The 26,835-nt window shown below is 38.8% G+C and overlaps 1 pseudogene; it reads right to left on the minus strand.

Annotated features, from left to right (window-relative positions):
• Nucleotides 1–4,706: 4,706 nt before the first annotated feature.
• LOC107776215 (germin-like protein subfamily 1 member 17) lies at nt 4,707–23,814 on the minus strand (annotated as a pseudogene).
• Between the last annotated feature and the right edge of the window lie 3,021 nt (nt 23,815–26,835).

Here is a 26,835-nt window from a genome sequence, read left to right on the forward strand (position 1 = left end):
AACGAGTGTCTATACGTCGTGAAATGCTTGTGAACGACGTATAGGCGAGGTGACGAGTGTTTATACGTCGTGAAATTAATTGTTTGCCTGCTTACTTGAAAAATCATAAATTGTTTTAAATCATAAATTAATTATTATAATAATTATTTCTCTCATATTCTTTGTCAAATATTAATTCTTGAATTCCTGCATTAATTGTTACATGCTATTTGAATTATGTGTTTTAATTGTTATTTGACATTTAGCATATTAAATATTAAACTGCCTATTTTCTCCCTGATTTTCATAATAATTTGCTATTTGTCATTGTTTGTTTCATAATTAAATCATAATTATTGTATGCTTGTTGTCTTATAATTTTATATTAATTATTGCATTTATTGGGAAAATTTCTTTTATAAGAATTGATTGAAATGGATATATTGGAGGATCGGGTTGCACGTCGAAACAGACTTATTAAAAAGTCCACATTGGAGGATCGGGTTGCACGCCGCAACAGACTTATTAAAAGTCAATATTGGGGGATCGGAATGCACGCCGCAACAGACTTATTAAAAGTCAATATTGGGGGATCGGATTGCACGCCGCAATAGACTTATTTAAAAGTCAATATTGGGGGATCGGATTGCATGCCGCAACAGACTTATTTAAAAGTCTATATATATATATACTTGATTAAAATAAATATATAACAGACTTATTTAAAAGTCTATATATATACTTGATTGAAATAAATATATTACAAACTTGATTAAAAGGAATATATTAGGAGAGCGGGTTGCACGCTGCAACATAATTGAATGTGAATATATTGTGAGAGCGGGTTGCACGTTGCAACAAAATTGGTTGAAATAATAATGGATTATGACTGCTGAGTTAGCTCCAATTATTATAAATGAGTTACCTGATTTATTTCTATTATTTGTTGTTGTTATTACTATTGCGTACAGGTTAATGTAAGTGAACCGCCTTAGCCTCATCACTACTTCATCGAGGTTAGACTCAACACTTACTAGTACATGGGGTCGGTTGTATTGATACTACACTCTGCACTTCTTGTGCAGATTTTGGAGTTGATCCCAGCGGCGTACCATAGACTTGCTCGGATTTTAGCTACTCAGAGGAGACTTGAGGTAAAATTGCACAGTATTCGTAGTTCTGAAGTCCCCGTCTACTTTGCTTTAGCTGTGTGTTTGTTTCCAGACAGCTTTATTTTATTCAGACCTTTATTTGTATTTATTCTAGAAGCTCGTGAACTTATGACACCAATTCTGGGATGGTATTTAGACACCGTTATTTTTATGGATTATTCACTATATTTTAGACTTTACTTACGCATTTGTTCTTTGTTATTAACAAATTCAAAAATTATTTTAAAAATGGATAATATTATTCTAACGTTGGCTTGCCTAGCAAGTGAAATGTTAGGCGCCATCACGGTCCGAAGGTGGGAATTTCGGTTCGTGACAGTTAATTACATGGTTGGGGAGAAGGTTCTGCTCAAGATTTCACCCATGGAGGGTGTGTTGAGGTTCGGCAAGAAAGGAAAGCTGAGCCCTCGGTATATTGGGCCTTTTGAGATAATTCGAAAAATTGGAGAGGTGGCTTATGAATTTCTTTTCACCTAGTCTATCAGGTGTTCATCCAATATTCCATGTATCCATGCTCCGAAAGTATGCCGGGGATCCTTCTTATATTTTGGATTTCAGTACGGTACAGTTAGGCGGTAATATGACTTACGATGTGGAGCCGGTGGCTATTTTAGACCGGCATGTTAGAAAATTGAGGTCAAAGAGCATAGCAGTAGTGAAGGTACAGTGGACAGGCCAACCAGTCGGACAAGCTACTTGGGAGGTTGAGCAGGAGATGCGGAGAAAATATTCACACTTATTTGAGACTTCAGGTATTATTCTAAAACCGTTCGAGGACGAACGTTTGTTTAAGAGGGGGAGAATGTAACAACCCGGCCTGTCGTTTTAAATATTATAACAATGTTCTCCCTTTTACTGCTCAATTTATGCCTTACAATTGATTTATGACTTATCGGGTTAGTTGGTTCAGGTCCGGAAGGAATTTGGGATGAAATAAGACACTTAGTCTCAAAATTAAAAATTTAAGTTAGAAAGGTTGACCGGATAAGGACCTATATTTAAACGACCTCGGATTCAAATTTTGATAATTCCAATAGCTCCTTATGGTAATTTTGGACTTAGGAGTGCGTCTGGAAAATTATTTGGAAGTCTGTAGTGGAATTAGGCTTGAAATGCCGAAAATTGAATTTTTGGGAAGTTTGACCGGGGGTTTTCTTTTTGATATCGGGGTCGGAATCCAATTCTAAAAATTGGAATACCTCCGTTATGTCATTTATGACTTGTGTACAAAATTTGAGGTTAATCGGACATGATTTGATGGGTTCCGACGTCGTTTGTGAAAACTTGAAATTTCAAAGTTTATTAGGTTTGAATTGGGGTATGATTCGTGGTTTTAGCATTGTTGGATGTGATTTGTAGACTCGACTAAGTTCGTATGATATTTTAGGACCAGTTGGTATATTTGGTTGAGGTCCCGAGGACCTCGGGTGAGTTTCGGATGGTTAACGGATAAAAAATTAAACTACAACAGCTGCTGCAATTTCCTTCTGCTGGAAATTTCTTCTACCAGATTCGAGCCCAGAATCAAGCCATGTTCGAGCCCAGAGTCGAGAGCCACGATCGAAGACATGATCGAGGGTCAGGGTCGAGGGCCATGATCGAGGGCCAAGGTCGAGGGCCATGATCGAGGGTCAGAATCGAGACCCAGGATCGAGGACCTCTATCGAAGGCCAAGATTAAGGTTGTCTAGGCAAATTTATAAAGCAAGGACTTCGTCCCATTTGTCACTTTTGATAAATTGGAGCTTCAGGAGAGGCGATTTTTGATATATTTTCAAGTAAAACTTGAGGTAAGTCCCTTGTGATCATTTCTACTCTATAATATTGAATTATTATTGAATAATCCGACTAGATTATATGATTTTGAGGTGTAAATCAGAGATTGGAACTTAGAAATTTGGAAATAAGATTTGTAGATTTGAGGGTTGAATTGAGGTTGGATTTTGGTAAAATTGGTATGGGTAGACTCATGGTTGAATGGGCTTTCGGATGATGTAACTTTTGTCGGTTTACGAGACGTGAGCCCCACGGGCGAGTTTTGAGCTAAAATTCAGATTTTTATGGAAAAATTATATTTTCTTATGGAATTAATTCCAATAAATTTTATTGACTGAAACCAAACGAATTATTCATGACTAGATTCGAGGCGTTTAGAGGCCAATTCACGAGGCAAGGGCTTAGCAGAATAAGAATTTTACGGTCTGAGGTAAGTAACAATTTTAAATCTGGTCCTGAGGGTATGAAACCCCAGAATTTGGTACCATGTGATTACTTTGGAGGTGACGCACATGCTAGGTGACAGGCGTGTGGGCGTGCACCGAGGGGATTGTGACTTGATCCGTCCCGTATGACTGTAAAGTTAAATAACTTGTTGTTAGCTATGTGCTCTCTATGTGTTGTGAAAATTTGACTAGAAACAATGTTTAGGCTATATGTTGGTACTGTGGGACCCACAGAGGTCGTGTACATGTTGGACTATTTGCTTAATTGTTGTTTGTACTCAGTCACAGTTTACTTGATTATTTTATCTCAGTCTCTATTGTTCATTATTGATTCATCATATCATTGTTGTTTGGGCTGATTTTCGTGATTTCTAAGAGCCCGAGAGATTGGAGAGATTTATGGCTGAGCAAGGCCGAGGGCCTGATTGTGAGATATATTATTATAGAATGTGAGTTGTCCGTGCGGATCCTTATATTATACTATAGCACGTAAGTTGGTCGTGCAACACGTGAGTTGGTTGTGCAGCATGTGAGTTGGCCGTGCGGATCCATATATTCTACTATAGTAAGTGAGTTGGCCGTGGAACACGTGAGTTGGTCGTGCGGATCCAGATATTTATATTATGGTACGTGAGTTGTCCGTGTAGCACGTGAGTTGTCTGTGCAGATTATAGCGCTTGGACTGTTGGAGCCCCTCTGGAGTCTGTACACCCCGAGTGAGCGCGGGTACCCATTGAGTGTGAGTGTTGAGGGCTGAGAGCCGAGTGATTGAGCTATTGTGATGAGTTAAGTGATTATTGCCTGAGAGGCTATACTTGCTTTGCCTTTGTTGTTGCACTTGGATGCTATCTGTCATTGTTGTGAAATCTCTGAAAGATTTTATATCCGGATTACATGAACTTGAACTGTATAAAATTGATTTGACTTAAAGTGCCAGATTTGAAAACATGTCTATTCTTTGCTGGAATTACTGAAATTGAACTATAACTGTGTAGTTCATCATTATCTTTAGTTCCTTAGTTATTATTGTTACTTGCTGAGTTGGTTGTACTTATACTACACCCTGCACTTCGTGTGCAGATTCAGGTGTTCCCGGACAAAGCGGATGTTGATCATTTCACGCAGTTGATTTTTAGGAGATTTCGAGGTAGCTGCCGTGTTCCGCAGGCCTTGTCTCTCCATCTCTATCTCCTTGTTTACTATATTTGGTCTCAGACTCTTATTGACCATATTTTCAGACTTGTATTCATATTAGATGTTCATGTATTCAGTGACACCAGGTTTTGGGGAGTGTTCGTATTAGTATTTGTGGAATTTTGTATTGTATTTAAATATTATATTTTCAACCTTAAAGAGAAGTTTTGGTTTATTGAGATTATCAGCTTGACTAGTATCGAGATAGGAATCACTTTCTTATCAAGCTGAAAAGCTTTGGCAAGAACATCATCGAGAATAGGCGGATCCGAAGCAAAGATTGAATTAAGAATCATGACGAATCCAGGATTTTGACAGTTGAAAGAAGCGAGTACTGTTGCATTTTTGCTTCCCACGCTATACTGGAAATGTATAAAGCCCATGTGGGATCACAAACGCGTCGCCAGGATTCAAAATTTTCGAGAAGAGACGACTTTTAAAGATGCTTGGAGAATCAGGTAGAAGAAATCCAGCATAAATAGTTCCTTCCAATATAGTTATGAGCTCAGTAGCTCGTTGGTGTGTGTGAAGTGGAATAAGGCCACGTGGCTCAATGTCAGCACGAATGAAAGAAATACCAAGAGTGTTGAGTCCAGGCATTGTGTTTACATCCACAACAGTTACAGAATAACCAAACTTAGCCCGAACTATATTTCCACTTACGTTAAGTCCTGAAGCAAAGAAATCATCTGTTGTGGCTAGCTTTGGGTCTTTGCAAATCTTTCCATTCACGAAAACTGCACAAGTTAATGAAATGAAGCTAGCAAATTATTCATATGTTAAGAGCTAAACAATTGACGGGGACGGCCTTCCATAAATCAAGTAAAACAATTATTTGTGGGGCACCATTTTTTGTTACACCTAATAGGTTATGTATAAGTTTTAAAAAAAATTGTGAAGTGAAAAAGTTTGATTTCTTTTTTTAACAAATATAGAGAAGAAGGATTTGCAACTGTTATGATTTCTGCCAAGGAAATTGCACTTGAAATGGATATCAAACCCGAATTTCGTAAGAAACGTGCGATATACAGGAAGTAACAATTTGATGAGAATGTTGATAGTGAAATCTTAAAATATTTTGAAGAGTCCTTTAGAGTTGATTACTTTTATACATAGTAGATAAGGGTATTTTTTCACTTTAAAATATATTTGAGCAATTCGAAGCATATTTCTGTTTAGCGGTCAAAAACTAAGATCACTAAATGATGGAAATTTGAAAAAATATTTCCTTAATCTTGAATGTTCCTTAAAGCATAATAATAAATTCGATATTGATGATTTAGATTTATTTTCGGAATTTAAAGTATTAAAAAAATAATATAATTAGAAGATAACAGTTAATTGATACACTTAATCAAATAAAAAGATTTGATTCTTTTCCAAATGCTTATATTGCTTATGGAATAATGTTAATAACTCATGTTACCGTTGCTTCAGTGGAAAGAAGTTTTTAAAATTAAAATTGATAAAATCTTACCTAACATCAACAATGTCTCAAGAAAGGTTAAATGGATTAGTTATATTGTCAATTGAGAAAGACTTATTAGGAGTTATTGATTATCATAAAATTATTAATAAATTTGTATCAAAGAAAAGCTCAAAAAAAGAACTTCAAATAAATAAATAATTTTTTTTAAAAAATAAATTAAGGCCCCTCTTAAAGTTTGGCTTTAGGCCACAAAATTCGTCGGGTCGTCCCTAACAGGTAACAGTAATTATATATATAGTGCTTAAAAGCAAAAAAGCAAAAAAAAAAAAAAAAAAACAACAACAACAAGGTCCATGTGGCTTCAAAGTTTCAGGGTGCTGGTAACCCCTCACCCTTATACGTGGGTCTGCCTCTGTGCACGTGCTTCTTTAATTTAATGAAGTGCATAACTTTTGGATAAATACAACAATAGAAACAACAATAAACTCAGTATAATTTCACATGTGGGGTCTGAGGAGGGTAGTGTGTATGCAGACCTTATCCCTACCTCGAGAGGTAGAGAGGCTGTTTCCGATAGACCCTCGGTTCAAGAACTTTTGGATAAATAGCAAACATATATGAATTTACTACTATATATAATCAATTTGCAATGAGAATATTTCAGCATGCAATTTATAATGATCTCGACATTAGTTCAACTTCTCAAATTTGAGATTCGAAGAATTCCGACTGATTCTCATTTGGGATTATTATGTGTGTCATTATTTGAAGCACACATTTCTTTGAAGTGCATGGCTTTGCCTATGAAGCGACGAAGCGATATATAGCTTTTAATAACACTATAATATAACATACTGTATTGTTTAAAATAGGAAAAAGAAGATATTATTTAAAAAGCTTTCCTGACAATAGAAGGATGATTTACCAGAAGCGTTAGTGTCTTTAACTGCAACACATATGTCTTGTAAAGGGTTGAGATCATAGGCAAAAGCTTGGAACGAAAAGAAAGCAACAATGTTATAGCAAAAACTTGATCATAGGCTACTAAAGTTGTTATTAACCAACTCATGCTCATTGTTATAGCAAAGTCTAGTTTCATTAAATTTGGAACAAGTTTGTTTGCTTTTGGCTTATCATACTACGTACCTATAGCACAATCTGGTCAATTTTTAACATCCTTTTTCCGTCTTAGTCATTTTTAATATTCTTGCTTCCATTTGTAAAAAAGGAAAGTCAAGGTAATTTCTCATTTTAAAATGCACGCAGGTTCAAGTTGATCAAGAAGTAACCATTAATCAAGAATCTAGTGATCTGTTCTACCTCTAATCAACGGTCAACAGTCAATTTCACAACTCCCTGCATGGTGAATTTACGTATTCATTCAGAATTGAAGTTATATACATGGTCGCAGTAGCTATATCAGGTCACCAAAATCAAAGAATATCCACATGTAAACCTCTGTCACGATCCAAAATCTCACCTATCGTGATGACACCTATCTTAATACTAGGCAAGCTGACAATCTCAATAAATCACATATTTTTTAAATTTGAAAACAGGATGATTAAATTTAGCGGAAGAAATCTCACAAGTACAAATATAAATACTCCCAAAACCTGGTGTCACTGAGTACATGAGCATCTAATATGAATATAAGTCTGGAAATACGGTCCATAATAGTTTGAGACTAAATGTAGTAAATAAGAAGGTAGGGAAGGAGAGGCAAGGTCTGCGAAACACGGCAGCTACCTCTGAATCTCCGAAAAAGTCAATTGTGCAAGAGAATTAACACCCGCTATGACCGGGAATACCTGGATCTGCACATGAAGTGCATGGTGTAGTATGAGTACAACCAACTCAGTAAGTAATATTAAAAAATAAAGAACTGAATATAGTGACGAGCTACACATCACTAAGAATTCATAATGCCCATACCGGGTCCGAAAAGCTATCTTAGGGACATCAGATGCCCTAATATTTAACTGATGATAGCCAAACCTCAAGTCAATCTTCAAAAGCACCTTGGCACCCCGAAGTTGATCAAATAGATCATCGATTCTTGGCAATGGATACTTGTTCTTGATAGTAGCCTTGTTCAACTATCGATAATTTATACACATCCGCATTGAACCATCTTTCTTCTTTACAAATAACACTAGTGCACCCCAAGGCGAGACACTAGGTCTAATGAATCTCTGATCAAGTAAGTCTTGTAATTGCTCCTTCAATTCTTTCAACTCCAGTGGGGCCATATGATATGGTGGAATAGAAATGGGCTGAGTACCCGAAGCCAAATCAATACAGAAGTCAATATCTCTGTCGGGTGGCATCCCCGACAAATTTGTAGGAAATACTTTTGGAAATTCACGAACAACTCGTACTGAGTCCATAGAAGGAACATCCGCACTGGATTCCAATGATAAGAGTAATTACGATGTTAAATGTAATGACAAACTATGTTGCTTTGAGTTTATATATGCTATTGTGATTGGGAATACACCTCTACCCGTATATATTGGGGTGAGGCGATAGGACCGCTTTGTGTAGGGATTGTGGTATTGTGATACACCTCCACCTGCGTATATTGGGGTGAGGCGGTAGAGTCGCTTTGTTTTGGGATTGTGGTATTGTGATACACCTCCACCCGCATATATTGGGGTGAGGCGGCATAACCGTTTTGTGTTAGGATTGTGGTATTGTGATACACCTCCATCCACATATATTGGGGTGAAGCGAATATAAGCCAAATAGGCTAGATACCCCTTCTCAATCATACGTTGAGCCTTCATATAAGAAATAACCCTGATGGTAGAATGACCAAGAGTTCCTTTCCACTCTAATCGAGGTAAACCCGACATGGCTAGGGTCACCATCTTGGCATGACAATCCAATAAAGCATGATAAGGTGACAGCCAATCCAAACCCAAGATGACATCAAAATCTACCATATCAAGAAGTTAAAGATCCACACCAGTATCAAGACTACCAATAATAACCACACATGAATGATAGACATGGTATACTACAACAGAGTCTCCCACCAGTGTAGATACACACACAGAAGCACTCATAGAATCACGAGGCACAACCAAATATGAAGCAAAATAGGAGGACACATAGGAATAAGTAGATCCTGGATAAAATAGAACTGAAGCATCTCTATGGCAAACTAGAATAATACCTTTGATCACAGCATCAGATGAATCGGCCTCATGCCTAGCTGGAAAAGCATAAAATCGGGGTTGGGGCCCACCACTCTGAAATGCGTCTCTGGGACGGCCTCTAACTGGCTTGCCTCTACCTCTAATGGTCTGACCTCCACCTCTAGCTGCCTGACCCCTACCTATAGCTGGCTGAGCAGGCGGTGAAGCAACCGGTGCTGGTATGATGGCACGAGAATCCTGCCAAGATCTGTTACTCGACAACCAAGGGCAATACCTCCTGATGTGACCAATGTCCCCACACTCGTAACACTCATCCTGCTGTCGTGGCTGCTGAAGCTGAAGCTGACCCGAACATGCCGGATAACCGTTGTAGTGACTCTGGAGTGGTGGCGCGTTGATAGGAGATGAATGTGCACTAAATGTTGGCTGCCCAGAGTAAGGCATAATAGGACCGTGACTTCCTGAAGCACTGGGAGATGCCTGAAGTGCTGAATGAAACGGTCTGGGAGGATGACCCCTACCATAATTACCCCTGCCTCCAGACGAGGCACCACTAAAACCACCGAACACACGTGGCCTCTTATCAGACCTCTACACTCGCGACATTAGCAGCCGCCTGAAAGGAAATCTCACTTCTGGTCTCCTTGGCCATCTGAAGCCTGATAGGGTGACTGAGTCTCTCAATAAACCTCCTCACTCTCTCTCACTCGGTAGGTAGTAAAAATAGATCATGACGGGCTAAATCCACAAAACAGGACTCATACTAAGTAACAGTCATATTGCCCTACTGTAGACGCTCATATTGCTTGCGGTAATCCTCTGTCAGTGTGATAGGAAGGAACTTCTCTAGAAATAGCTGCGAGAACTACTCCCAGGTAAGTGCAGGCAATCCAATCGGTCTGGTCAATGTATAATCTCTCCACCACCTCTTGGCAGAACCCGTCATCTAAAATACAGCAAAATCACCTCATTGGTCTCAACTATACCCATGTTCCGTAACACTTCATGGCAACGGTCAAGATAATCCTGGGGGTCCTCAGAAGGTGTACCACTGAAGTGAATTAAAAAGAGCTTGGTAAATTTATCCAGTCTCAATAAGGCCTCAAAAGAAATGGTTGGCCTATCACCGGTCTGTGCCGCAATAACTGGCTGAACTACCCCAACTGGCGGGGTTGCTGGAGCCTGATTTTGGGGAGCCATCTGCTCCGAAGCTGGAGTAGTGGGAGTTTGTTCTCCTCCCCCAGCGTGTGAGATGTTTGGTGCCATTGGAAATGTACTATTCTGGGCCGCGCCGTCCATAAGACTCACTAATCGGACTAGAGCATCATAAAGCACTAGAATAGCTATGAATCCTTCCGGGATCTGAACTGGTCCAACTAGTACATTCAGAACTTGAACCTCCTCCTGAAAATCCACCTGAGGTTCTATAACAGGTGCTGCTGCTTGAGCTCTAGACTGAGCTCTACCTCTTCCTCGGCCTCGGCCTCTAGCACGACCTCGGCCTCAACCTCTACCCCTAGCCATAGTTTCAACTGGGGGCTCTGGTCCCTATCCATCGGTAGATGTATTACATGTCCTCGCCATCTGCGAGAGAATAAGAATAGAATGGTTCAATCATCGATGATAGAATAAATTCGCACGACAGGATAAGAAAGAAGTGGTATTATTCCTAAACTTCATAGCCTCTGAAAGATAAGTGCAGACGTCTCCATACCGATCCTTCAGACTCTACTAAGTGTGCTCGTGACTCGTGAGACCTATGTAACCTAGTGCTCTGATACCAAATTGTCACGACCTAAAATTTCCACCTTCGGGACCGTGATGGCGCCTAATATTTCACTTGCTAGGCAAGCCAACGTTAGAATAATATTAGCCATTTTAAAACTATTTTAAATTTATTAATAACAAAGAAACAAATGCTGAAATAAAGTCTGAAATCAAGCGAATAATCCATAATAATAGCGGTGTCTAAATACCATCCAAGAACTGGAGTCACAAGTGCACGATCTTCTAGAATAATATAAATAAAGGTCTGAATAAAATAAAGTTGTCTGAAAGCAAACACACAGCTAAAGTAGAGTAGACAGGGACTTCAGAACTGCGGACGTTATGCAGTTATACCTCAAGTCTCCTCTAGGTAGCTGAAATCCGAGCAAGTCTATGGAACGCCGCTGGGACCAACTCCGAAATCTGCACAAGAAGTGCAGAATGTAGTATCAGTACAACCGACCCCATGTACATGTAAGTGTCGAGCCTAACCTCAACGAAGTAGTGACGAGGCTAAGGAAGGTCACTTACATTAACCTGTAAGCAATAATAGTAATACCAACAATAATAGAAATAAATCTGGTAACTCTTTTTTAATAGTTGAAGCCAACTCAGCAGTTATAACCAATTATTATTTCAATTAATTTCCGTTGCGGCGTACAACCTGATCCCGATATATCTTTTCAATCAATTTTGTTGCAACGTGTAACCCGCTCCTCCAATATATTCATTCCAATCAATTCTGTTGTGGCGTGTAACCCGTTCCTCCAGTATATTCATTTCAATTAATTCTGTTGCGGCGTGCAACCCGCTTCTCCAATATATTCAATTTTATTTTCGTTGCGGCGTGCAACCCACTCCTCCAATATTTTCATTTACCAATTCTTATAAAAGAAATTACTCCAATAAATGAAACAATTAATATGAAATTATAAGACAACAAGTATACAATAATTATGATTTATTATAAATAAGTGATGACAAGTAGCAATTCATTGTGGAAATTAAGGATGTAATAAGCATTTTAATATTTAGTATGCTAAACATCAAGTGGAAATTATGTCACATAAATCAAATAAGCATGTAGCAATTATAGCATGGATTCAAGGCATGAAATTGAGTAAAGAACACGAGAGAAATAATTAATATAATAATTAATTCATAATTTAAAATAATTTATAATTTTTCAAGTAATTATGCAAATAATTAATTTGACGACGTATAGACACTCGTCACCTCGCCTATACGTCATTCATACGCATTTCACATAACAAATAATTTAAGGGTTCTATTCCCTCAAGTCAAGGTTAACCACGACACTTACCTCGCTTTGCAACCAAATTCAAGAATTCAATAAACCCTTGCCTCGCAAATTCGTGTCCAAAATCCTCAAATCTAGTTATAAACAATTCAATATACTCAATACAAATCGTAGGAATTAATTCTATGAATTAAAAAACTTTTAGGATAAAAATTTGAAATTTATTTTAAAAATCAACAGTGGGACCCATGTCTCGTATCCCGAAAAAACTCGCGAAATCTGATCACCCGTTCCGATACGAGTTCAACCATACAAAAATTATAGAATTCTGACATCGGGTTGGCTTTCAAATCCTCAATTAAAGTTCTGTTTGAAGATTTCTACCATTTTCAATCCAATCTTTACTCATTTGAACTCAACAATCTTCCCATAACCTTATTGGTACAAGCATGTATAATTAATACTCTCACATGCAAGAATCATACTCACAATCACCCATCTTTACCCAAACTCGAAATTGAAGAATAGGGGCTAGAACCTTACCTCTTGGGTGAAGATCTTGTGATAATTAGTTGTTGGATTTCAAAGCTTGAACAAGATTTTTGATGAACAAAGCACTTGTGCTTCTTCCTCTCTCTAAAACACTCTCACTTCTCTCTAAAATCATTAGATAATTGTCCCAAAAGAAGCCCCATAACCTATTTATCAAATTGGGGTCGGGTTATGAAAATAGGAAAATTAACCCTCCTAAATCGGGTCTGCAGTCGCATAATGGACCGCAAAATGGGTATGCGGGCCGCACAATGGTCGCAAAAATCAGTGCATAGAACTGGACTGTTCTGGTCTATTTTGTGACCAGTTTGCGGTCGCAGAAGCAGTTTCGCGATCGCATAACTATTCTGCGATCGTAGAATTGGTCGCAAAATCGCATTTTTCCAACCTTTGGTAATTTGGTCATTTCTTGTATGAGTGTCCAAATAACGAACGGTTTGAAGTGTTAGAAACTAGACTCGAAGACCTTTTATTTTATAGGTATATTATCACATAACTCCTTATATATAGTTATATATGATCGTTCAAATTTTGATCTTGTGCGTACCCATTTGAAACTTTAGTCTATTATGAAATTTTCCAACTAGACTTAGACTTAGGCCTCTCCTTAGACCTCACATCACTTATAATATACCTTGTACACTTGTTATCATATCCAATTGGTATCCATAATATTAATAGTCCTCAAATGAGAAGTAGTGTCTGCCCCCAAACACATAACATAACTTATCTCTTCTTTCACCCTTTTCAATTTTCCGAATTTTTACTAACTCCCAAACTTTCCAAAACCTTCACCAGAGTTTCCTTTGTAAATGATCCTATCCACCTGCCAGAGAATCCCAGAAACCAATCCTAACAACACATACATAATCGAATCAATGTAACACAACATGAAAACAATACTGACAGTGGCATCATAAGCAATATATTACTAGAAAAGGAACTCTATTAACATCAACTATTCAGGTGAGACGTAACACATAGCAGGTAAGCTATCAACATCTTCATAGAACACAGAAATGAATGTTTAAATTAAAGATGATATTTTTGGGTCATCACAAATTTTAGCTAGAATCATGGGATTACAGAAAATTTAGAGAACAAATAAAGTAAATATTTGTTATCCTAATCATGGTTAAGACCTTGCTTTGGTAATTAAATCTCAACCTTCAATTTTTAACTATGACATATGACTCTCATCCAAATAGGAACTTGGAGAAATGGAGAGACATGGAAATGGAGCGGATTCTCATCCAATCATAGCAATATTATTGACGAGTTAATTTTACGTGTGATCACTAGATTAATTCACTACAACAGCAAAGTCATAAAATTATTTGTTTGTCATATTAAAGTAACTTAACTTTACCACTAGAACAGTAAAGTCATAAAACTATTACGTTCAAGTAACTGAACTTTACTCACTATAATATTAAAATTACAAAATTTTATATACTGTAATAATAAAGTCATAAACTTTTACCCAATATAACTGTAAAATCACCTTCATGTGTAGGTTGTCGTTATAGTAGATAAATTTTAGTGACTTGTCTATTATAATGGATAAAGTTTAGTTATTTTAATGGGACAAAATAGTTTTACGATTTAACTATTATAAAGGGTAAAGTTTGACTTTACAGTTATAATGGGTAAAATCCAGTTATATTTATGTCATAAAATAATATTGTGATTTTACTTTACTATGGGTAAAGTTCAATGATTATAAGTGAAATTAACTCAATTATTGCATCATTAATTTGACTTATGATAGATAACATAGATCATTAATATTAATCATCTTTAGCCCATTCTAGATTCGCACCAAATTAAAATGATAAAAATTTACTCGCAGTCGATATTTATATTAATAAATTAAATAACTTAACCTTAACAATTAAACTAAAGTGTGTATCACTAAACCCAATATGCACTCACAAGGGTATAAACAATTTTAGAGTTGGAAGTGGATTTTTGAAACAACCTTGCCGATGGTGGGTTAGAGTTCAACTGAGTTTAGGCAAATCCCGATTAGGCGGTGTAAAATCTAGATGTCACGGCGCCTAATATTTCACTTGCTAGGCAAGCCAACGTTAGATGTAATTATTAACCATTTTTAACAAACTTCAATTACGATGACAATATAGAAACTGAATAGTCTGAAATAAAGTAAATAACTAATAAGTGACGAAATCCAAATACAAACCCCAGAACTGGTGTAACGAATACATGAGCATCTAAGATGCTACAAATAATGGTCTGAAATAAACATACCAGTCTGAATCAAATAAACAGCTAAAGGAAATAGAAAGGGATTTCAGAGTCGCGGACGCCGTGCAGCTATACCCCAAGTCTCCTCTGGGTAGTTGGATCTGAGCAAGTCAATGGTACGCTGCTGGGACCAATTCTGGTATCTGCACAAGAAGTACAAAGTGTAGTACGAGTACAACCGACCCCATGTACCCAGTAAGTGCCGAGCCTAACCTCGACGAAGTAGTGACGAGGCTAAGGCAGGTCGCTTACATTAACCTGTACGCAATAATAATAATAATAATAATAATAATAATAATAATAATAATAATAATAATAATAATAATAATAATAATAATAATAATAAGAGAAAGACAGGAATAGAAGTAAAGCAGGTAACTCATATCAACGAACTCAAAATCAACTAGCAGAGAGTCCCAAATAATCAGTCATATAACTCATCTCAACAACCGAGGCCAATTCAACAATCACAACAATTATAACTTCTATCAACATGTTGCGGCGTGCAACCCTATCTCACAATATAAACTTTAAACAATCTGTTGTTGCGCGCAACCCGATCCCACAATATAATTATCTGTCAACATCATAGTCCATCCTTAATATGCCTTTTCAATTCATTTCCTTTTAATTTTTGTTGCGGCGTGCAACCCGCTCCCCAAAAAAGTTCAATTAAGAATAATAACTCAATAATCAAGATTTACGAAAAATCATATGTCAAGAGAACAAATGCACGGTAATAGAGAATAATATGATAACCGAAGAGAATCGGGCTACTTGGATGTCTTAGCTTTACCAACTTAACGGTATATACCATTTAACATTGCACTCAAGTGAAATTTCATCAATGAAGGCAACAATTAATATGAAACTCTAAGGTAAACAAGGCATATGACAATTTAGATATGTAAGGGAAGCAAATAGAGACAAGTAGTAAATAAGCATGGAATTATGAGGGGGATGGACAATTTAATATAAGAAATACTAAATGGCAAGTAGCAATTATGGCATGGAAATCAAATAAGCATGTAGCAATTAAGGCATGAAACAAGATATACTATGAAGCAATGAAAGTAGGGAAGCAAGTAATGTAATGATGCATATACACTCGTCACCTCGCATATACGTCATTTCACACATAATTCACATAACATGTAATCCAAGGGTCCCTAATTCTCTCAAATTAAGGTTAGACCCAATACTAACCTCACTCCGCAATCAACTCAAAGTTCAACCATGACCTAGCCTTTCGAACAAGCCTCCAAACCAACCAAATCTAGCAAATTATTAACCAAATGATCAAAATAAGCCTTAGAAACTACCCACGAATGAAAGAGATTCAATTTAGATCATTAATAAAAAAAGTCAACAAAAAATCAACCCCGGGACCGCTTGGTCAAAATCAAAATTCGGACCATAACCCGAATACCCATTCACCTCCCCCCCCCAGCCCGGTTATGTAATTTGTTTCGAAATTCGACCTCAATTCGAGGTCTAAATTCCAAATTTAAAAAAATCTCTAATTCTACCCAAATCTCTAATTTCTATCATGAAAATCCTAGATTGATATTGAAAACTTATGAAATGTAATGGGTAATTGAAAAGAAATAGATTAAAGTCACGTACCAATTTATTTAGGAAGAAAACCTTTTGGAAATTAATCTCATGTTGGGTGTTTAGCGTTGAGAGTTTGAAATAAATTAGCTAATCCCGTTTTCTCCTCTTTTACCCAGCTGTAGTAACACAATTGCGACACATAGTTCAATATTGCGATGATCGCAAAAGCGATCAACCCTTCGCAAATTCGACTAAATCACTGATCTTGTCTTCGTCGCAAATGCGACAATTTGTTCGCAATTGCGCACTTTTACTTTGAAAATACGAAGCCTGCTCGAGAACAGCTGAGTCGCAATTGCGACTCTTGGATCGCAATTGCGATCACTGTCAAGTCCGCAAATGTGAACATTTTCCTTGCAATTGTGATTCCTGTCCAGCCAACCCATGCTCGCAAATTCAAAGTACCCTTCGCAAAAGTGAGGCTCGGATTTGCGAGCCAGACCTCGCAATTGCGAGATCTGCAGGTAACACTAGAAGCAAGAAGCATCAGCTATTCCTCTAAGTCAAAAACCACTGTGTAGCATATCCTACACTCACCTGAGCCCCTCAGCCTCCAAACCAAACATACACACAAGTGTAATAACATCATACGAACTTGCTCGCACTATCAAAATATCAAATAAGACCTAGAACTACGAATCAGACACCAAAACAAGTACAATTTCAAAGAAACTTAAGAACTTTCAATTTTTCAATCGGACATCTTAATTACGTCAAATCAACTCTGTTTTGTACCAAGTTTTGCAGACAAGTCATAAATATTGAAACGAACTTATACCAAGTTTCGGAGCCTTAATCTGAACCCGGTAGCAACAAAGTCAACATAATGTCAAACTTAGGAATTCTTTAAACCTTTAAACTTCTAGTTTTCAACAAATTACGATAGATCAAGATAGGGACTTTCGTATTCTATTACGTCATACGTCCAAGTCCCAAATAATGATACGGACCCACAAGGACCGTCAAAACATTGATTCGGGTATGTTTACCCATAACGTTGACCAAAGTCAACTCAAATGAGTTCTAAAGCATAATTTCACATTTTCATCAATTTTTTACAAGAAAGCCGTCCACAAAAAGACACGGACTACGAGCGCAAATTGAGGAAGGCTAAACAGAGCTATTCGAGGTATCAGATCATAGAAATGAAAGGTAAAACTATAGATGACCTACCGGGTCATCACATTCTCTACCTTAAAACAAACGTTCGTTCTCAAACGGACATAGAAAAGTAGATGGACTGGTGAAAAGGTGTGGATATCTACTCTACATGTCCGACTCAAACTCCCACGTGGTTTCCTCGATCGGCTGACCCTTTCGCTGCACTCGAACTGAACGATAAGTCTTAGACCTCAACTACCAAACTTGTCAATCTAGAATAGCCACCGGCTCCTCCTCATAAGTCAAATCGTTGTCCAATTGGACTGAGCTGAAATCTAACTCATGGACGGATCACTATGATACTTCCAGAGCATAGATACATGGAAAATCGAATGGGCTGCTGATAAACTAGGTGGCAATGCGAGCCTCTAGGCCACCTCACCCACTCTCTCAAAAATCTCAAAAGGTCCGATATACCTAGGGGTCAACTTGCCCTTCTTTCCGAACCTCATCACACCCTTCATGGGTGAAACCCATAGCAATACCCTCTCTCCAACCATGAATTCAACATCACGAACTCTACGGTCATCATAATTCTTCTATTTGGACCGAGCTGTGCGAAGTTGATCCTAAATAATCTTGACCTTATCCAAGGCATCCAGGACCAAATCTGTACCTAACAACCGAGCCTCCCTGGGCTCAAACTAACCCACTAGAGAAGGCACCACCTCCCGTACAATGCCTCATAATGAGCTATCTGAATGCTATACTGGTAGCTATAAGCGGCAAGAATTGATCCTTAGAACCCCCGAAGTCCATAACGCAAGTGCGAAGCATATCCTCCAATATCTGAATAGTGCGCTTGGACTGTCCGACCGTCTGGGATGAAATGATGTGCTTAACGCAACCCGCATGCCTAACGCATGTTGTACGGCCCTCCAGAAGTGCGAGGAGAACTGCATACCTCGATCATAAATGATAGACACAGGCACACCATGAAGATGGATAATCTCGCGATTGTAGATCTCAGCTAACCGCTCTGAATAATAGGTGACTTCCACTGAAATAAAATGTGTCGACTTGGTCAACCTGTCCACAGTGACCCAAATCGCATTAAACTTCCTCTGAGTCCGTGGGAGTCCAATAACAAAATCCATAGTGATACGCTCCCACTTCCACTCAGGAATATTTAACCTCTGAAGCAAACCACCAGGCCTATGATGATCGTACTTTACTTGTTGATAATTTAGACACCGAGCTACATATGCAACTTTATCCTTCTTCATCCTCCTCCACCAATAATGTTGCCGCAAATCTTGATACATCTTGGCAGCACCCAGATGAATAGAATATCGAGAACTGTGGGCTCCTCAAGAATCAACTCATGAAGCCCATCCACATTGGACACACAAATACTACCTTGCATCCTCAAAACCCCATCATCTCCAACAATAACTTACTTGGCACCACCATGCCACACCGTGTCCTTATGGACAAGCAAATGAGGATCATCATGCTGACACTCTCTGATGTACTCATACAAGGAAGACTAGGTGACTATGCAAGCTAGAACACGACTAGGATCTGAAACATCTAACCTCATGAACTGATTGGCCAAGTCCTGAACATCTGTTGCAAGCCGCCTCTCACCAATTGGAATGTAAGCAAGGCTACCCATACTCACGACCTTTCTACTCAAGGCACCGACCACCACATTGGCATTTCCGGGATGATACAAAATGGTGATATCATAGTCTTTCAAGAGATCCAATCGCTTCCTCTGCCTCAAATTGATCCTTTTTCTTGAACAAATACTGTAGACTCTGATGATCCGTGAATACCTCACATGACACGCCATAAATATAGTGTCTCCAAATCTTCAGCGCTTGAACAATGGTTTCCAACTCTAGGTCATGAACATTGTAATTCTTCACGTGAACCTTCAACTGCCGCAATGCGTATGCAATCACCCTGCCATCCTACACCAATACTGCACCTAGGCCAATATGAGATGCATAACAATACACCGTGTAAGATCCTGAACATGTGGGCAATACCAACACTGGTGTCGTAGTCAAAGCAATCTTGAGCTTCTGAAATCTCAACTCACACTCATCTGACTATCTGAACGGGGCACCCTTCTAGGTCAATCTATTCAATGGGGTTATTATGGATGAAAACACCTCCACGAACCGGTGATAATAAATCGCCAAACCTAGGAAACCCAAGATCTCTATAGCTGAAGTAGGTCTAGGCTAGTTCTGAACTGCCTCAATCTTCTTAGGATCCACCTTTATGCCCTTTGTCGAAACCACATGCCCAAAAAATGGTGATTGAGTCTAACCAATACTCACACTTTGAAAACTTGGCATACAACTGGCTATCTCTCATAGTCTGAAGTACAATCCGAAGATGTTGCTTGTGCTCCTTGATCGCGACCAAATGCACACCTTTAAATAAGGTATGAAATAGTCGATTGCAATTATAGTGACCCAACGAAGAGTCGGGGTCGAATCCACAGGGAGCTAGATGGGAGTTAGGGGTATATATATTCTAATGCATGAAATTGAATTATCTTAATTTGCACTTCCACAAAAAGGGTTTTGTTTAATTTTCTAATTTTACACTAAAGTTTGAAAAATAAAGAAATAAGACTAGGATAGTTATTTTTGATGTTTTTCAAATTGGTAAAAAGCCTAGGGTTGTGACCATTACCTAGGTTTTGCCTAATGGTATAAAAACCTTAATGTTTGTTTTGCTGATCAGGGTGTATTTTAGCTATCAACTCTCAATTACCCACTCAATACCTCTCAGTCAAAGAGTGGTTTTGCCCAATTTGACTTTCTCAAGACCAAATGGGTGTCTCACAAAAAAGTTGATAAAAGCTCGAGTCGGGTTATTACTATCTCTAGGTTGAACCCTTTAATTGGGTTAATCTATCTCTCGATCGACCCAATTCCTTATTAGCCAAGTTTTTCTAGACTAAGTCTCTCTTTCTCAAGAAGAGACTAAGTCAAATAGGTATGAACTAATGTTTGCAACCATTAATTCCACAAATTAAAATATGAACTAGGCTATATAATAAATACTTCGTCATAAACAAGCACTAAATTAGATACCCATAAGGTTTACACACTAGGATTGTGTCACAACCCTAGTAAAAATCTAGCTACGCATGCTTGGGTTTGAAGAAAAAGAAGAAGAAATACTAATTAAACTCATAATGTAAGCTTAAAATAATAAAATCTATTATAAAATACACCAAAATATAGTAAACTTTCAAAAGAGGCAAAAAAAATGGGTACAGTACTTGCGGATGTCAAAACTTGACCTAATTTTGTGAAACTTGTCTATTTATACAAGGCTGGAAATTTTGGACAAAACTGCCCTTCAGGAGGTTCTGCGGCCGCACAATTCCATGTGCGGTCCGCACAATTCTTCAACTAGAAAGAGCTGAGATTATGCGGCCGCACAATTCTTAATTGCGGTCGTGAGGCAATATTCCTACTTTCTACAGATTAAGCACTACGGCCGCAAGGTACTCTTTTGCGGTCCGCAATAGTATGATTGCAGCCGCAAGATAATCTTTTGCGGCTGCACAAATCTTGTGCAGACCGCAATTCAAGGAAGCTCTGGACTTGGCTTTTTGTCATCTCTCTAATCTTGGATCCTAGCCCACTTTTTGTGGCCGTACAATTCATGTGTGGTCCGTAATTTGCACAAAAGTATGGTGAGTTTTCCTTCTTTGATTGCGGCCGCAGTTGGAATTCTGCCTTTTATTGCCTTGTGTTTAAACTACTCCTTTTTTAATCGGATTTTATCTCGGGAGTCCAACATCCAGCATTCCTGCAATTTTGCACATTTCATTAATTTCGAAAACACAATTCAATGCTTTTAGACTAAAACAAAAGCTAAAAGGCGCTAATAGGTAGTCAAAATCCCCACTTATCAACTCTCCCAAACTTAAGTCTTTGCCTGTCCTCAAGCAAACAAATAGTTCCAACCTCCACAATTAAGGGTCATTTCAGCCAGTCAAAGGTGAGCCATTCACACATCAGTTGGGACCAACAATTACCCACACTACTTATGTATTATCAACAAGGCGGCAAGTTAAACATTCATGCACATATAGTTCTAAGGTGACACTGGAGCATCAAGAGTTGACGTTATTCATCAAGGAAGCTCGCTCTCTTGTAGGTCATTATGGATCCCAAACTCCTTCTCTACTCTCTGTTTGCATAGCTTACTTAAGAATTTTAGCACTCAATCCAAAGATTTATGAAAGGTTCACTCATCTCTCTCAAGAGAATGTCTCAAGTACGGCTTAAAGTACCATAGGCTTGCCCCTCATATAGATCGCCACTAATGTAAACTCACTCGGCTTGAAATCAAGTAGGTATTCTTTCGGGATGTAATGAAGGCTTTTGGATTAGGGTTGGATACACTATGGTTGAGTGGGTTCACCTTTCCTTAAGCACTCTATTTTTTTATTCTCGGCTCACACTTTGCCAATTCTTTGAGGCACTTTCTTTTCCTTGGGGAACCAGAGAGACTTAACATAACTCTTTCTTGATAATGACATTCATTTTCTCCCTCTTTGATTTTTCCATGTTTTGGATCATTACCTCTCTTTGAATCCCTTCAACTCTTCCACTTATTCATTTTTTGCATTTTTCTTTTTGTTATTTTATTTTCTTGCCCTTTCCTTATCATCATTTATTTTTATCTTTTTGTGCCTTGATACCTATTTCAAGTTCCTCGTCTCTCCCCCCAAACGTATGTTTTTAGCCAATTGTTTCACAAGAGTGTTAAGGAAATCTTGGGTTCCAAGAAAGGGTCACGACAAAACAGGTAAAGGCTTGTAACGTGGTTATCAAATGAGAAAGGCTCGAGACTCAAATGGGTTGACTAGGGATAACAATATTGGTAGGCAATGGAAAATTTAAACGGGTCAAGGAAAGCCTACAATCACTTCTCAAGCCAAGCAAAACTTAAGATTTCGCCTTGAAACACATTCGGGGAAAGTTCTAGACCTTTCGCATGGGTACATGGACTAGAAACAAAGTATCTCACCCCTCACGTAACTGGATTATTAAATAGGATAGAGTCGAGGGCCCACAATGATCACATTCAAGCTTGAAAATCAACACAAGAGTCACAACGTCACTAACTAGAGCTATTTCTTCCAAAAACCTTATTTCTAACCATAAGCACATAGTTAAGTATGTTGGTACCAAGTGAAGCATGTATGACTCTTCGAGCATGAATCAATTAGGTCTTTTTATTCATTACTCCTACTGTTATTACCTAAACATAAAACAGACTCATTCCCTTAAGAAGGTTGTCGCACCATCCATCGTTGGGAAGAGTCACCTGGTTCACACAAAAACTACCTTTGGAAAGAATCGTGGCATTAAGAAAATCAAAGGCTTATTATCTACTAAAACCTAAAAGGAAGCTACTAAAACAAACAAAGAAGCTAATAACTCAAAAAGAAGCTACTAAATTAAACACTAACTAATAGGAAAACAAACATAAAGAAGCTACAAAGCAAAAACTATCGAAAGCATAATGAATATACATAATGAGGGAAAACAAGAAGATATATACATAATGAGAGAAGAAGAAAATAGTATCAAGTTATTACAAGCCAAATGTCTCAGAATAAACAAAAAAGATCAAATAAACTCCACCCCCTGAATAAAAAAAACATTGTCCCTAATGCTTAACAAAATAAGCGTAAAGGAAGGGTAAGAGTGAAGAAGAACTCCCTATAGCTCCTTGGATATCTCTGTGTCTATAGCAACATCAACTCCCTCAGTCTCATCCAACTGGAACTCATCATCCTCAACTCTGGTAGTGACTGGGTTGGTGAACATCTGACGTACTGCCTCGACAGTATCGACAGTAAAGTCCGGCTCCTCAGACTGGCCAGCTGGTACCACTGGTACTGTTGGTGCTGTAGGATCTGGGCCTGGATGGTGTGGGTCAACCAGCATATCAAAAGGGATATATCCAGCTGCAGTAAGCTTGGTAACCTGTCTCCGGAGTTTGTCCGCTGACTTCTTGGAGGCCTGGGACTTTCTCATCTTCTTTACTTCATTTCCCAACTCTTCGATCACTGACATGTGTTGTACCAAAGTAGCCATGATTGTGTTCTGATTCTCCAGGAAGCTTCTTCAATGTCTCTTCAACTGATGGGGGCATCTTAGGTGTCGGAATAGAAGAATGTGTTGCAACAGTACTGGATAAGTCAGACAGCTTTCCAGTGGCTGTCTGCATCCAGTTGTTGAGGCTAGACAATATCTGGGAGACTTGCAGTGCAGAAAGTGGAGTTGTAGGCATGGGTACCAACTTCAAAGCCGAGGTGGAAACTGTGACAGGAACTGCTGTAGGAACTGAGGATGGTGGTGGAGGCATGGCTGCCGTACTAGATGAAGGCTTCGCCGAAGTGGATGGAACATCAACTGCCTATGTAACTACCACCGAAGGCTCATCAGACTGGCATGTGGTGGTAGATGGCTAACCCTTTCTCTTAGATTTGTGTGCATTCATCAATGAATACCATGAGAAAGGCTTCTTCGCCCACACCTTTGTATCAAAGTCACTCGACTCTACCTTCATCTCCGTGAGATACTCTATAATGGTATTGGGATATGGGTAGGATGTGTCAGCTTGCCGGATAATCACAGGGATGTTGGCCGACATCACGGCACCCCCATTGATAGGATACCCGACCATGATGGAAGAAATTAGAAATGCCTGAGGGATTGGAAGATATGTCTCATTCTGGCACAGTTCTAGTCTACTGCATACAAAGGTTTTCCACCCCTTTGCCTCGAAGCTCAGAGTGATCTTGTGAATAGAAACCCATGTTGTGATCCATGGTGGTGGTAGCCTAGGAGCTGCTAGAATATCTGTTAGCCAAGGATGACCTGCATCCCCAAGTGCATATTTCTCTAAGTACTTTGTGGGCTCGACATCATCAAATCCCAAGTAGGTGTTCAAGGTGTGCTGATCAAATCACACCTTGAGGTTTCACACTTTTATCACCTTTGTCCCTTTCTTGATATGCACCACATTGGCGTAGAATTCTTAGACAAAGTACTCCTAAGCATCCACCACGCTCTGGGTAAACCACATCCACCTTTTGCTCTCTCTAAACTGTCTCAATACTGCAGGGTTATAGCTCTCCAGATATTTTAACTGAAACTCCTCTCAAGAGTGAGCGACCTCACTGACCACCATTCAGGAAAATAGGAGAAAGCAGTCAAGCTGACAAACCGTTCCTCCCATACCTCTTTCTTTTTTGATCACTCAAAACCAGCAATTATAGCATCTCCCCCTCTGCCATCATCGGGGATGTCCTGAACCGATGTCTCCGGTGCCTCAGGGACAGGTGTAGTGGAAGGCTCAGAAACCTGAATAGCACTTTTCAAACCCTCGAAAGTGCTATGGGATGCGGACGACTTGTCCCTGAGCTGATACCTATCTGGCGGCCTTGACTGGACAGACGGCTTCTCATGTACAGAGGCTTAGTTGCCCTCTGATGCTTCCCTAGATGGGGCATAAGAACTGGTCTCAGAAAGGTCCGCATCTCTCCCTCCGCCGACTGCTATTTTATTTCTGATTTCATGTTGTTAGGCACTAGATAAGGGTCTCTTCCCTCATGCTTGAGAAGGTTCACCCCTTCCTTTCGAAGTGTCGCCTCTACCTCTAGATCGCACCATTTTCTGTACCAAACAAAGGTGATTGTTAGTTGTAGTTCAAGTTCAAACATGCAATGAGATATGTAAGGACACATCAGAAGACACGGTGAGGAAACACAATTAAAACTGTGGTCTGCACATTTTTCATTGCGGCCACAGATTGGGCCTTGCGGACCGCAGAATTTTCTCTTGCGGCCCGCACATTTTTTATTGCGGCCGCAAAGCAAAGACCAAAATTATGCCAACTCTCTGATGATAGAGAATTGGTTGATGTGCGACCACAACATGTTTTCTGCAGACCGCACATTTTGGATTGTGGCCGCAGATTGAAGCACAAATATGCACACTTCTTTGACGACAGTAGAATGTATGTTTTGCAGCCGCAATGGAAATTCTTCAGTCCGCACAATTTTCCTTGCAGCCGCAGACTCATGCTTAACTAAGTTTCCCTAGAATCATCTGCTGTGGACCGCACAATTTCTTGTGCTGCCACAGATTTCAAACAATTATGAAGAGGTAGTATTTTTAATTAGGGCTTGAATTTCTTTGCACAAATTCGACATGGTAACAGCATCAAAGTATGAAAATACACTTACCTAGTTCCCAAGTATCAAGTACTAGTTGACCCACTACATATTTACCCCCACAAGTATGTATAATCAAATTCAACAGACAAATGGCCTTAACTTTTACTAAAAATCTAAAACTTAAATGAAAAAGATTAACAAGATTGTGAAACATAGCAAATGAATGAGTGTGAAGAAATGAGTGATCAATAGTTTGCTAGATGTGTGGGCAGATGATTTAACATGAAATTTCAAAATAGAATTAGTTGTGTGCTCAGAGAGGGAAAAGGGGAAGAGTGGCCCTAGACCCTCTATTTATACTCGTTGATTTCTCCCAAGGGAAAGAGTAGTAAGTACGGCCGCAGAATTCCAATTGCGGTCCGCACTCTGTTACCTGAGGGATTAATTACCCTTTTGTTTTGGAGTCCGCAGAATTATGTGTGCGGCCGAAGATCCCTGTTGTGGACCGCAAATTTGTTGTTGCGGCCGCATATTGACCCTTTTTCTGACGGACCAACTTCATAGAGTTGGTATTTTTCACAATCCAGTTCTGCGGTACGCAAGATTATTGTGCGGTCACTAACCACTTTTGCTACAACAACTGGAAATGTGCGGTCCGCACAATTTTTTACACTTAGCCAGATTTTTGTCCACCATTCCAATAAGGCACACTCATTCCTGCAGCACACTTCAAATCACGTTAGCACAAAAATGACTCCTAACTACAAAAGAAATAAAGAAAAGAAAAAAACACATAGGTTGCCTCCCAAGAAGCGCCTAATTTAACGTCATGGCACGACATAGATTACCATCATTTGAAATGAATCACCACCAC

This window comes from Nicotiana tabacum, chromosome 14 (assembly GCF_000715075.1).
Source record: "Nicotiana tabacum cultivar K326 chromosome 14, ASM71507v2, whole genome shotgun sequence".
Lineage (NCBI taxonomy): Eukaryota > Viridiplantae > Streptophyta > Magnoliopsida > Solanales > Solanaceae > Nicotiana > Nicotiana tabacum.